The sequence below is a fragment of the Molothrus aeneus genome, chromosome 4 (genome assembly GCF_037042795.1).
Source record: "Molothrus aeneus isolate 106 chromosome 4, BPBGC_Maene_1.0, whole genome shotgun sequence".
Lineage (NCBI taxonomy): Eukaryota > Metazoa > Chordata > Aves > Passeriformes > Icteridae > Molothrus > Molothrus aeneus.
The window spans coordinates 6,616,332-6,629,629 of NC_089649.1; positions in this window are offsets into that span (position 1 = coordinate 6,616,332).

Genomic DNA, 13,298 nt, shown 5'->3' on the forward strand with positions numbered 1-13,298 from the left:
AATACACCAGACTTATGTTTGATTTATGCTGCCACTGTTTCCAAACCCATTCCACCCATTCCTTAGTAGCCTTTCCATCCTGACTAGGAGATGAGTAACTTTCTTAGAAGGATTATTTTTATCCTTTCTGTTTTTCAGTTCCTTTCCATTTTTCTTGGCCATCTAGTTGACTGCACAGCCTACTGCTCAGTTCCCTCTGCTTTCCAGAGCTCAGATGCAAGTCCTGCCTTGTCTGCATAACAAGAGTTGTCTCCTACCCCAGTGCTTCTTTCAACTGATCCTGTTACCAGCTCAGAGCCTGGTATTTTTCAGTTTCAGGTGGAATATTCAGGTGACATACTGTATTTCAGTGCAGCTACTTTCACTGGTGTTTAGAACGCCGTACACAGTCCTGAAATGGTGAGTAGAGTTTCCTTCACTTACTGTCTTCATCGTGATGAGCTTTCCTACCTCTGTTCACTGTTTTGCTTGTTTTAAATCAGATGGCTGTTTCTTCTCTCCACACTGAAATACCATTGGTGTATTGGTGTTAAGTCTTGTACATTCAAGATTTTCTCCAGCCCAATGTTATACCAACTGTATGGCTGCGTTCACTTGGGACATTATATATTGGGAATAAATCAGGGAATAAATCCTCATGGGTTCTCTTGAGCAGAGACTCTGATAGTCTCTTTCTTGTTTTAGAAAAATCCCAGATTTAGCTAGACTGTTTTTCCTCACTGGAAAGATATGTGTAATGTCTCTGAGGAAAGGACACGGAAACATTTTTCCATAATAAGGTTTGTGGATAATACTGCATATGCTGATTTTAACAACAAGCATAGAGAGGCCATTGCCTATAGAAACTCTGCAACTCATTAGCTAGTTTTATCTTTCCTTCAAAGAAGGAAAAGCAAAAATCTGACTGATATACCCATCCAATGCTCTCTGAAAAAAAACAGCTCTGCAGCCAGACCATTCCTTCCCTCACAACAAAGCCAAACAAAGAGAAGTCATGCATTAAATTTTTTTCAAAGAAGAAAGCCTGTAATTTAAGTAAGAAATGTTTTAGGTCTAGAAAATGGAATACTTTCTGCTTTTGGAAGGAACAAATCAGAACACCAAAGAAAGGACAGTGCACAGAAATATGGCAAGTTTATCAGTGAGTATAGTGTGGATGAAAGTAGTCATTAATTAATGAAAAGCAAGGGTTTTAGGGGAGGATTCAGGTGTTTAACAATACCCCAAGCTTTGCTGTAGGTGTTGTAAGCAAAAAATTTGTGTGGTTTGCTCAGAGTGGTTCACCTGGTGACCAAGCACATCAGGGAAGCTGCTGCACAGCACCAAGGTCAGGATGGAGATTATTGCAGCCCTTCACTTCATCCCCAGGTCAGGCCCTCCTCGATCCATGAGCTGCCATTTGGTTTCCTCCTACTCTCTTGAGATGGTCTGAAAAGAGCCTGTTGTGCTTCAAATCCTTCAGCAGGGCTGGAGCTTTGATCTCCTGACACTGAGCAAAGCAGGGCAGCCCAGAGCACTGAGGCATGGCTGTGGGATGGCGTGGGCAGCACTGGGGTCTGAGACTCCACCTCTTACTGTCAGGACTTGTGTCGTGGTATTGGCTGGTAAAGGCAGAACTTAACTCGCAGGGAAATGAGATTCTCACAAAATAATCAGTGACCTGAATTATATTTCCTTTTTAAACATCTTTTGGAAGTGCTCTACCACAGTTTAGGAAAAGGAGAAGGGAAAGTTACCTGGAAGAAAAGCTGAGCAACAAGGCACAGGGGAACACGTGGCCAGCACAGCTTGCACTTGAGCTGTTTGCAGCTGGAGCATGGGCATAGATTCCAGTGTCCTGGCAGTGTCTTGCTTGACCTTGGGATTCTCATATCGGATTCTCTTAAGTGGACAGTGAAAGGAAAAAAGCTTTTGTTTAAGTAAAATTCTGCTTTGCTTTGCTTTGCTTTAGTGTTTTAAGACATTTTATCACTAGAGGTGGTCTTTATTATGCTCCTCAAGCTGTAACTCTTGGGATCACCTCATTCCTTGTACCTCTTCCTCTGAGCAGGAATGCTGGAGCAGAGCACAGCTCAGCACTACATGCTCCATTAAAGGAGCTTATATAGCATCCTATCGGCCTAGAGGTCCAGTGGGAACCTTTGGCAGACACAAAAATACTTTGGAAAACTGTGGGAATGCTGATGACCTGACAGTGATTTATACTATTGCATTAGAAAAAGAAATAGTATGGTGGGACCTGTCAGGATGGATAAAGCAAGGATTTGCCAGTAATGCACTGTGCTGTGCAGCTTTCCAAACCACTAACTTGCTGGTTAGCCCAGGCCTCTCTTTCATCCAAACCCTCATAAAAATTTATTGCAGATGGGTACTAAGAACCTTCAGGAAAATCCTTTGCTGTGGATTTCAACAGCATCTCTGCCTTATGATGGTCCCACAGTAACTTTTCCCCCTCCCCCAGCACCTGAGCAGTTCATGTGCAGCACCCTGCTCGTGCCTAGGCAGATGTTTGTCATCATCTGTCATCACAGAGCTGGGAGGCAGAGACTGACAGGGTAATTTAGTATGGGATAGCATGGAAAACAAACATGGAAAAACATGACAAGCATGCACAAGTGTTTTGAAAACTGATTGGCATCCCATAATGAATAGCATGAGAATAAATTTTTTTACTAAAAAATATTGAAAAGTATAAAATATTCTAGTTTAAAAACAAGCAGTAAGAACAAGTGCAAGAGTTAACCAAGTATCTTATTCAGTTATACATGTCCTGAATCAAGATTGAATGTGCAGAGACAAATTAGTATGACTTTAATATTATAACAATTTTCATCCATGAAAAGATTTTAGATACAAAGAGATAATCTCTTATCTCATAAGAGAATGCTTTTTGTTGTGTTATTAAGGTATAAATGAAATAAGTTTTGCCTGGCCTGTGAAGGGTGTTTTGTGCCTTGCTGGTGACAGTAAGTTAAAGCCCAAGATAACCACTTCAGACTGGCTGCATACTTCAGTATTTTCCCCCTTCACAGTTGTTAAAACTTTAAAGAGCCTCAAAACTTATCCAGATGGACAGTAACTGTGACTGCCACTTACGAAACCAGTATAATCTAGCACAATACACCAAGCAGGGTAAATGGGAAGGAAAACAAGTTCTGAATAGAGGACCTCCTTGGAACATTGAATCAGCCATCAGACACACCAATTCTGTTTAGACAGGCCTGTTATGCACACCCAGATGTTCTGCAAAACAAAGCACACCCCCATCCTTTCACCACTGCAGCTCCAAAACACTTCTGCCCAAGGGTGGTCTTCACCCTGCTTGGGGCAGTGCCTACATCTTTATTCACAAACTGAAACATTGGTTTTCAGAATTTTTTGGCAAAGCTGAGACACATAAACCATGTTCTTCCTCTCAAGGAATATCATATCTTGGCAGTTTTGTTTGGGTCTCACTTTTTCAAATATAGAAAAATATGAACAAATAGCACACAGTGGTGACACACTTATCACCAGTAGATTGCCCTGCACAATGCTGCTTGTGTGACACCAGGATAAAGCACATCACTGTAGCAGAGAACCTGCTCAAGAGAAAACTATTATTATTTGAAGTTGTTCACTTGTGGGATAATGTCTGCTAAACACAATGGAAAGCAATATGTAGTGACTTTCTGGATTTTTGTGCTGTACATATTTTTTGCATACAGTATGCATGTATCCTAACAGGGTGATTAGATAATGAAGCCATGATGTAAGAAAAAAAACCCCAAATCCTGGCAGATTTATAGCAACTAAATCTATGCATTCATTCCTCACTCCCCCTGGCATGGGTGCCTGATTTAACTGAAGCTAATTCCAGCACTGATTCCTACTTATGCACATGTTGGCAGAGGCAGATCTCAGTGCAGTGGACATTCTCAATCACTTCTTTATTTGTCACATTTCACAAATTTCCAAACAGTAAAAAAAAATGGTTGGGAAATGGCGATTTGAATTTGTGGTATTTCACCCCCTGTCCTGCCTTCCTCTCTCTCATTTCAGCTCCTGGCAGTCGAATTCCCCGTTCCACTGGTGCAGCTGCTCAGTTACACGCCTGCTGCTCATGGTGAATGTGCTTGGAAAATGCATCATGCCTCCTACCACGTGGGAGAAGTGATGTGTTTTAGTTTGCTGTCTTGCAGAAAACATTGTTTGCCATATGTCTCAACACAGCCTGCTTCCCTTTTTCAAGAAATTGGCCAAGAAATTTAATTTGTGTTTTGGTCTTTTTGCATCCTGACTAGAGATTGGCATGTGAATTATTTAATTAAGCTGTGAATATTGCTGGGTATTGCTAAGTTACACAAATACTGTGTCATTTAGCTATTTATGACTAACAAAACTAACAGTACAAAAAAAACAAAAGCTTAATAATCTTGGAGTCTTTTGACCAGCTGTTATATATCCATACAACACCATTCTGTTGAATAAGGGAGCTATTGCTGAGGCTTTTGACACAGAAAAAAAAAAAACAAAAGACAGAAAAAAAGAAAAAAAAATTGTGATATTTTTCTTTGGTTTTCTTCATGTCCAAAAGAAAGCTGCAGCCTTTGGCATTTCAGCTGGGCTCCGTTCTGTGCCCGGGGTGATGGAGCCACTGGCAGCTGCTCACACAGAAATGTGCTGAACAAGAACCACACCATAAACAAAAGCACGCTGGGCCTTCCGTGGGCAAAGCACAAGAGCAGAATATTAACCACAGATCCTGCCTAGGTAGAAATTCCTTTTGCTTGGTCATAGCACATAACAAGGTTTCCTGCCTCTCTTTCTGGCAGGTGTGGTGCCACAGCCTCCCCAGGAACCTTACTTCATTCTGCTTCTTCATGAGCTGATCTTTGGAGGAGCAGCTATTTACTGATTCATTGCTGGCTTGCACCTTCAGCACATGATTTTCTCTCACAAGGGTCCAGGAAACTCACTGCACCTCAAACCACAAGCACTGGCAAGAATGCTCATGCAGCCATTGTGGGATTTCCTCATTGTGCTGCAGAAATTATTTAAAAATGGAATAATCCCTTCAAGTGGCTTCAGCAGTAATGAGGGATTTGGGTACCTTAGAAAAAACACAGTGTCATTAAACAATGCTGTTTTAAACATCAGTACATGCAAAAAATGATAGAAGTGATTTAAATGTCTGTCTCTTGTTTATGCCTTGGACTGTATGTACTTCACACCTCTTCATTTTGCAGGCTTACATCTTTGAATAGGAGGAGACTACCATGTATAGGCTAAATGGTAAAATGCATTTCCTTCCCCATTCCTTCTGTCCAAACTCTTGGCATCGTGGAAATGTTCAAACACTCCCTTAGTGAATTATGGCTGTAAGAGAAAGAGACTTTATGACTTGGCTCCTCCCTGTAGTTTGTGTCCTAATTTTTCAAGTCTTGATTTAAGTTTGACTGGTTTTTTATCCAGAAATGCCTCATTTAAGGTCAGCTACCTTCTAAATTTACCCTGTTGCCAAAATAACCCAAAGATGGCTTTCTTAGATAGACATCAGCAATTAAGAGATCAATTTTAAAATTCTTGTTTTTCCTTGTTATTCTTTTCAGTAAATTTTCTTCTTGAATCCAAAAGTAGCAAGAGGTGAAGAACGGTTGGAAGTGTTGTGTTAATCAAGCCTGCTCAAGGTAATGAGGAGACCCTGCTATTTGTAACACCATTAAAAGGAAACAGCAGAAAAGCCTTGCTTGACACAGAGTATAGGCACAGACCAGTGAAAATAACAAATTTGTATATGCAGGTACTGTTGTGTAACAAGATTCTGAGTAAGTCAAGGACGAAGCTGAAATCATAATTGGTGTCAGTTTTCCAGAGAAGGATTCAGGATTAATGAAAAGATTGGTTAGTTAAACCAATCTACAAATTGGTTTAACTAACAATTACTCAAATTACTCAACTACAATTACTCAAACTACAAAGATAAAAAATTAGGACAGAGAGGAGAGGTTTTCAGGAACCACAGCTACTCAGAAAGCTTCCTGTCCTTTCACAGACTCTTCTCTTCCTTTCAGGCCCATTTGGACAAACATCAGTCAGTCTCCTTTAGTCTGTTTTGGTGGTGTTCTGTGGGCTTCCAGTTTATTTCTGCATAATCTGAAATGTCTGTATTTGCATCCCAAGCTGCCCAAAATGTTCTTTAATTATTTCCCAGGAGCTTTCCTTTGTTCTTTGAGGGGGCAGCACTGCATTGCTACACCCAAGGTCATGTCAGCATTCCCTAGAGATGTCCAATCTCACAGGATACTGTAACACATGGGATTTAATTGCAGAGAGCTACAGTTTGTTTCACAAGGCTTCAGAACAGATGCCAGTTATTTAAGGTGCTTACACTGAAATAACTTGTTACTTTTTCTTTTTTTTTTTCCCTTGGTAATGTCTTTTTGTCTCTCACTTTAATCCTCCTGTGACTTTGAGAAAAGTATTTTCATATTTGTGAGGCCTCTGGAAATTTCAGAGCATTCAGATTATGTTCTGATAAAACTCTGACTTCATGAGTACAGATGTATGAAAAACCTTACTGAGATTTATTATCTCATTTTAAAATTGTCAGTAGTATCTTCTGCATTTGTTCAGTCCAAAGGGATTTTAAAAAATCTCATCAGAGCAGCTGTGGGTGAGAAAAGTTCATTCCTTATCAGTCATCCAAACTTGCTAAGTTGGTTTTATGAAAGCAGTGAAATGAATGCAGAAACTAAATCCAGCTAGCTTGATAACACTAAGCCAAAAGCATAACAGGAAAAAGAGCAGTGTTGCTACTTTAGTTTTCCTCATCTGTAACTGAAATGGAAGGGAATGGTCTGGATGGAAGGTGTGTCAGCAGGGCAGGCAGACCCACAGCACTGAAAATAAAAGGTCAGACACAAAACTCTTTCTTCCAAACTGGAATGCAGGCAATTGTCAACCAGTCCCCATGCACATGAGGGGGGAAAAAAACCCATGAGGATTTATTCCAAATGTGATGGTGAGGGGCCTGATGCTAATCCTGGCACAAACGCTGCTCCCCATCAGCCTGGTGCCAGCTCAGAGCCTCTGGCTGTGCTGGGGCTGCTCTGTGTCACTGTCCCGTGGAGCTGGAGCAGCTTCTGCCCTGTCAGAGCACACTGATCCCCTGGATCTGGACTGCTGTTCAAGCAGCTCTACAGCTCCTCGCTGGCAGCCTCAGGGATATTTCAGCAGGATCAACTCCTTTACCTACAGGGCCATAAAAAGAGAAGAGTTACCAAGGGGCTGTGGAGGGTTAGGGCAGAGGTGATGAGGTGCCTCCATGGGGCCTCTGCAGGGTGCCTGACACCAGAGGTCTCATAAAGGCACCGTCTGCGGCACCTTCAGCGCCCTGTGCTCAGCCAAGGCTCCCAATCCCCAGCTGGAGGCACATGGAAATCCACTGCTGCCACACCTGAGGCTGTCAGGGATTTTGGCTGTTACCCTCAGTCACATTTACCCTATTCATGGTAGCCCACTCTTAGGAAGGACAAGTTCTGCCAGCAGGCTTGGTTCCAGGCTGTGCTGTAACAACCCACAGTGCCCAGGAGACGTCTCACCAGTGGGAAGGCACGGACAAATTCCTCACAGCCACCTTTTGTAACAGGTGGATGTACTGGCCTCCCTTCTTGCCAAAGGGTTCTTAGGAACTTGGCTTCCAGCCTGCTGGGGTTTGTGCTGCCCAAACCACGCAGCACCAAGCTCCTGGGCTGTTGTTTCACCATCACCCCAGCCCCGCTCCAGGCTCTGCTCACAGCTCCCCTTTGGCACCTCCTCGGGGAGGAGGATCCGGCAGCAGCGGCACTGCTCCCCACAAGGAAACAGCAGGAGGAGATGGGCAAACACCATTCTGTCTCTGCTTCCTAGACTTAGAAAATGTTTCTGCATTAAAGCATATTTCAGTAATTCTGGAGGTCAAATAGAAAATACTGAGTTTGCTCTGTTCAAATCAGTAATATGTAAAAAGAAATATATTTAGAAGAATTATTAAATACTCCAGAAGACAATTGGACATATAAGCTGCAATTTCTCTGTAGATTTTTAAGTAAAAAATCTGTTAAAGGAAATCCTGTTAGATCTTCCCTTCTGCTTTAGCAGTTAGAGGAATATTTATATAAAAATAATGATTTGTAAATCAGGCACTGGGTTTGAGGGGCTAAGAACAGGATGTAGTGCTGGGTTTGGGGGCCTCAGAATTGAGACCTAACCAGGCAGTTTTGGGCTTTCCCAGACCCACATCACTGCTATGTTTCAGGGGCTCAGAACCAGACCCACTTGATCCATTTTTGGGCTCCCAAAGACAGACCAAAGGCTGTATTTAGGGGTCTCAAAATTCAGGTTCAGCGCTTAAAACCAGAGACTAAATCCTGCATTTTGGACACTGAAACCAGGGTTATATGGCTGGATTTGGAGCTCAGGAAGAGTGACTAAGCCCTGTGCTTTTTCAGGGCTTAAGTCAGAGACCAAATGTATATCTGAGGGCCTCAAAAACAGAGACCAAGTCCTGTGTTTTGGGACCTTGAAACCACTCAACCGGGCTTGAGGGTCACTCAGCCAGGAGACCAAGTCCTGTATTTTGGGGGTGTGCCTTGGGCACAGACCGGTGCCGGGCTCACCCGGCCCCGCCGACAGCGCCCTCCTCGGGCCGGAGCCCGCCCGGCGCAGAGCCAAGGTCCCGGCGGGACAAGGGCGGGGCTGGCGCAGGTGCTCGGGCTGGGCCGGGGCGGGGCCGGGCAGGTGCGCGGGGCGGGGCCGAGGTGATTTAAACCCCGGAAGTGCCGCCCGCCGCCATTTGCTCCTTCAGTGGGCGGTGGTGGCGGCCGCGGCCGGTCGGGGCTCCCCGGAGGGGCCCAGGTGAGGTCTCCCCCTCCTAGCCCTTACCCCGCTCCCTCTCCGCTCCTGAACACCCCTGCTGTCCTGTCCTGGCCCCCCTACACACCCTGACCCCCCCTCTACCCCTTCTTCCTCCCCCTCCCACGCCCTACCCGGCTCCCTCTCCCCTTCTGAATCTCTCCTTCCCTCCCTTCACTGCTCCCTTCCGTCCTCTCCCTGCACACCCCGACCCTCCACCCCACCCCTCCTTCCTCCTCCTCCTTACCCCGCTCCCTCTCCCCTCCTGACCCCCCCTTCCCTCCTCTTGCCCATCCTATGCACCCCGACCCGCACCCCCCGTTTCCCCTCTGCCTTTCCTACCCGCACCTCCCTGCCCCGCTCCCCTACAAACCCTAACCCCGCTTCTGTTCCTCTTTCGCATTCTCCTTCCATCTTCTCTGCCCCCCGACCTCCGCTCTTGCTGCCCTCTGCCTCCCTCTTGTCTCTCTGTCTCTCTGTCCCTTTCCCCCTCCCTGTGTCCCCGCAGCCGCGGGGTTCGGGGCGCCGCACAATAAAGCCCCGAGGGCCGGAGCCGGCGCCCCTGTCTTGGTTCAAAAGGGTCGGGGCCCGCTCTGGGGGTCCCCCCCTGCAGATGCCAACACGGCCCCACACTGCCCGCCCTGGGCTGTCCCTGCATCACACCGGGGTCAGGGTGGGCCCTCAGGACGGGTCCCGGGCCCGGGGGGTCCCGATGGGCCCCCTCGTTAGGAGGGGTCCGGGGGAGGGTGGAGACCCTGAGCGTGGGATGTCCACTCGTGTCCTGCTGTCCTGGCTGGAGGTTAAGGACACCCAAGGCCACAAGCAGAGTCTCTGCGCACTGAGCTTCCTGTTCCATTCATCCCAAACTAACTCAAGGAAAGATTTAAAGGAAAATAAACTGAATTATAAAATAAATTAAAAAATACTCCCGATCCCAGCTTGTGGCATTTGTGTTCACTTGTACAAAGCCATGTGGGAAAGGTAAGTTTTAGGTGGTTTTGGCAGCTGGGGGATTCCCTGTGGAGCTGAGAAAGCAGCAAAGGATGGCAGAGCATTGTCTCCACCAAGGGTGAGTTTTGCACAGGAATGATGCTTCCCGGGGGGGGGTCAGGAAATCCCATTTTCCTTTAGAAAGGAAAACACCAATCCCTGTGGCTCTGTTCTCTCCCTGTCCCACATCTCCCAGCATCACCCCACAGTGGCATCCTGGATCCCAAACCATCCTCCCAGCCCTTCCCTTCCCTCTCTGGTCCTGCCCAGCGGTTTGGCTGCAGGCTGGGAGAGGGGAGGCCACTGAAAACCTCTGGAACTGAGGCCCCACCCCCGTGCCCCTCATCCCAGGGCCAGCAGGGCCACGGCTGCCCTCATGCTGGAGCTGGCTCTCCTCCTCCTGCCGGGAAGCGGCACCAGGAGTCCCATGCCGGGGTTTTTATGGAGGCAGGGTCAGCAGCTGGGAGAATGATGAACCTCAGAGGGCTTCAAGCGTCCTTGGCCTGCTGCCCTGGGGCCTGGCTGCCAGGGCCTCAGAGATCCAGACTCTGAATCCTTAACTTGGACAAACAGGGATGGGTGGCCCTGAAACCTCGGGGTCTGTGAGGGATGCTGGGAGGAACACCGGCGACAAGAGGAGGAAAAGCACTCCGTGCACCCCATGAGTGGAAAGCCCTGTGTGCTTAGGATACTATCTCATCCTGAGGAAGGAGACACACTTTTTTTGGGATGTCAGCACCCCAAACCCACTGGTGCTGCTGGGAAATGCTGGTTGTTATCCTTGGAAGCTCAGCTCCAGACTGCACCTCGGGTTTCATTCCTGCCACTGCTGGGTTGGGGTCTCTGCTGTGCAGCCCCATCCCAGACTTTTGCTGGGAGTGTTGTAGAGCTCTGCGGGGTCTCCCTACAGTGCAGCTTTCCCTTTGTCCCTAGAAAAACGACAATTCAGCATCTTATCATACCCTAGGGTCCTAAGAGACTCTATGGGAAGAGGAGAAGATCCAGCTGAAGTGATCCTCACTAGTCCTGCCTGGGCAATTGGTGAGAGGGAACGATGGAGATCCAGCTGCTGCAGTGAGACCCCTGGCCCCCAAATCCACCCAGCCTCCCCACGCACCCTGCACTCCCCCTGAGGCCAGATGTTCCCTCTGAGCCCACACCCCTGGGACGAAGACAGAGCTGGTTTTTATGGAAGATCCCGGGTTTTTCTCCCAGGGATCTGCACTGACAGTGAGCTGCAGCTCGGGACTAAATCCTTCCGATGCAGGAGATAACCACGACCTGTTCTTGATGGATTATGTGTGAAAGATGAAAATAAATAATTACGGACTCTTGAAACGGCCTCCTCTCCTGGATTAACTCTTCCTTATCAAACTTTCATGTCATGGGGAGCTGGGGGGCGGCGCCCACAACCCAGGCCGCTCCCCGAGCACACGGTGCCGGTCGGAGCCCCCGCGCCGGGCCGGTCCTGGCCGCGGTTCCGCGTCTGCAGCGGGGAACGGCCGCCTCTGTCCCGCCCGGTTCCCCCCCGCTCCTCCGGGACGGGAGCGGCGGTGTCACACTCGGCCCCAAATCCCGCCCGGAGCGGCTCCTCCCGCCCCATACCGATCCCAGTCCCGATGGCGACGGGGGAGAGGCGGCACCGGCCGGGACCCCCGGCAGAGCCAGGCAGCGCTCGGCCCCCGCGGCCCAGGCCGCGGTCACGCCCCCGCCGCAGCGCCCCGGGCTCCGAGCGGTCCCCGGCGGGAGCAGCCGTCGGGCGGGGCTCGCACAGCGCCGAGCGAGGCTCCCGAGCGATGGCCCCGGGACCGGGGGGGACAGGGGGGCGGGGCCGGCACAGGTGCGAGGGGCGGGGCCACGGAGCGCGGGCACGGGGCGCTGCGACGGTGCCACCGTGGGCGGGGGTGGGGGGCAGAGCGCCGCTGGGGTGTGCCGGGCGGTGCCGCCTCTCCCCCGTCGGGCGGATGGAAGCGGCAGCGGGCCCGGGACCGGTTTGGGGCCCGGGATGGCCGCGGGCACGGGGCGCTGCCGGGTGCGGGATCGCGGCCGTTCCCCGGTTGGGGCGCGGAGACGGCACAGGTGTGAGGGGCGGGGCCGCGAGCGACGGCCACGCCCCCATCCCGGGAAGGGGGGCGGACGGCACAGGGGGCGGGACCTGACAGAACAGAGGGCGGTGCCAGGGGCGGGGCCGGGCGGTACAAGGGATGTGGCCGGAGCTCAGGTGTGCACGGCGGGCGGGGCCGGCTCAGGTGTGCACGACGGGCGTGGCTCAGGTGTGCGGAGCCCCAGAGCGGCTGCGCGGGGCGGGGCCGAGGTGTTTTAGACCCCGGAAATCGCCTCGGCCGCCATTTGCTCACTCAGAGCACGGTGCGGACGGGAGCTCCGTGTGCGGGCCCCGCAGGTAAGGCGCGGAGGCTTCGGCCTCCCTTTCTGTCCCTCTCTCTACCCCTCCTTCCTTCCCCGCGTATTCCCTTTCTTTCTCCCCCTTCCCTCTCGCCCTAAAACGCTCCTTTCCTCTCCTCCCAAACCCGACCCCCCCCACTCCTGCACGTCCTGTCCCTTCCCCGCTACTCCCTTCTATTCCTCCTCTTTCCACCGTCCCTGTTCTCCCCCCTCGCCCTTTCCGTTCTTCTCCCGCTTCCCTCCTCACTCCGACCCCTCTCCCTCCCCGTCCTCACCATCCCCATCTCTCCTGTCTCCCCGTCCTCCCCTCTCCTCCTTTCCTCGCAGCCGCGGGGCTCGGGGTGCCGGGCAATAATAAAGCCCTGAGGGCCGGAGCCCGGCGCCCCCGGCCTCGCTGGGGTCCCCACACGGGGCCGGAGCCGCTCTGCGGGTCCCCCCATTGCAGTCCAACACACCGCCCGACACCGCCGGGGCTCCGGCTTTCCCAACATCACACTGGGGGGGTCCTGGGGTGGGGGGCCCGAGTTACAGGGGCCCCCTCATTAGGAGGGGGTCCCAGGGGGGAGGGGGGGTTAGGAGGGGCCCCCTCCGGAGGAGGGGGTCCCTGGGGGGGGCGGGGAGGGCCCCCTCCGGAGGAGGGGGTCCAGGGGAGGGGGTGGGGCCTGGGGGGTAACTCCCCCCAGGCGCCGCCCCCTTCCCGGGACCCCCTCCTCCGGACGGGATCCCGCCCCGGCCCCCTCCCGGGGACCCCCTCCTCCGGACCGGGGCCCGGGAGGGGGGGGAGGGCGGGTGGGGTGGGGGGGAAGCTGAGGGGGGCACGTCGCTCTGCAGCGTGAACACACAGAAAAAAAAAAAAAAATGGCCAAACACACGACCGTCGCCTGCCGTCCTGTCCCCGCCCGCCCCACCCTCCCCCCAGGGCCCCGGTCCGGAGGAGGGGGTCCCCGGGAGGGGGCCGGGGTGGGACCCCGTCCGGAGGAAGGGGTCCGGGGATGGGGGCGGAGCCTGGAGGGGGAATTACCCCCCCAGGC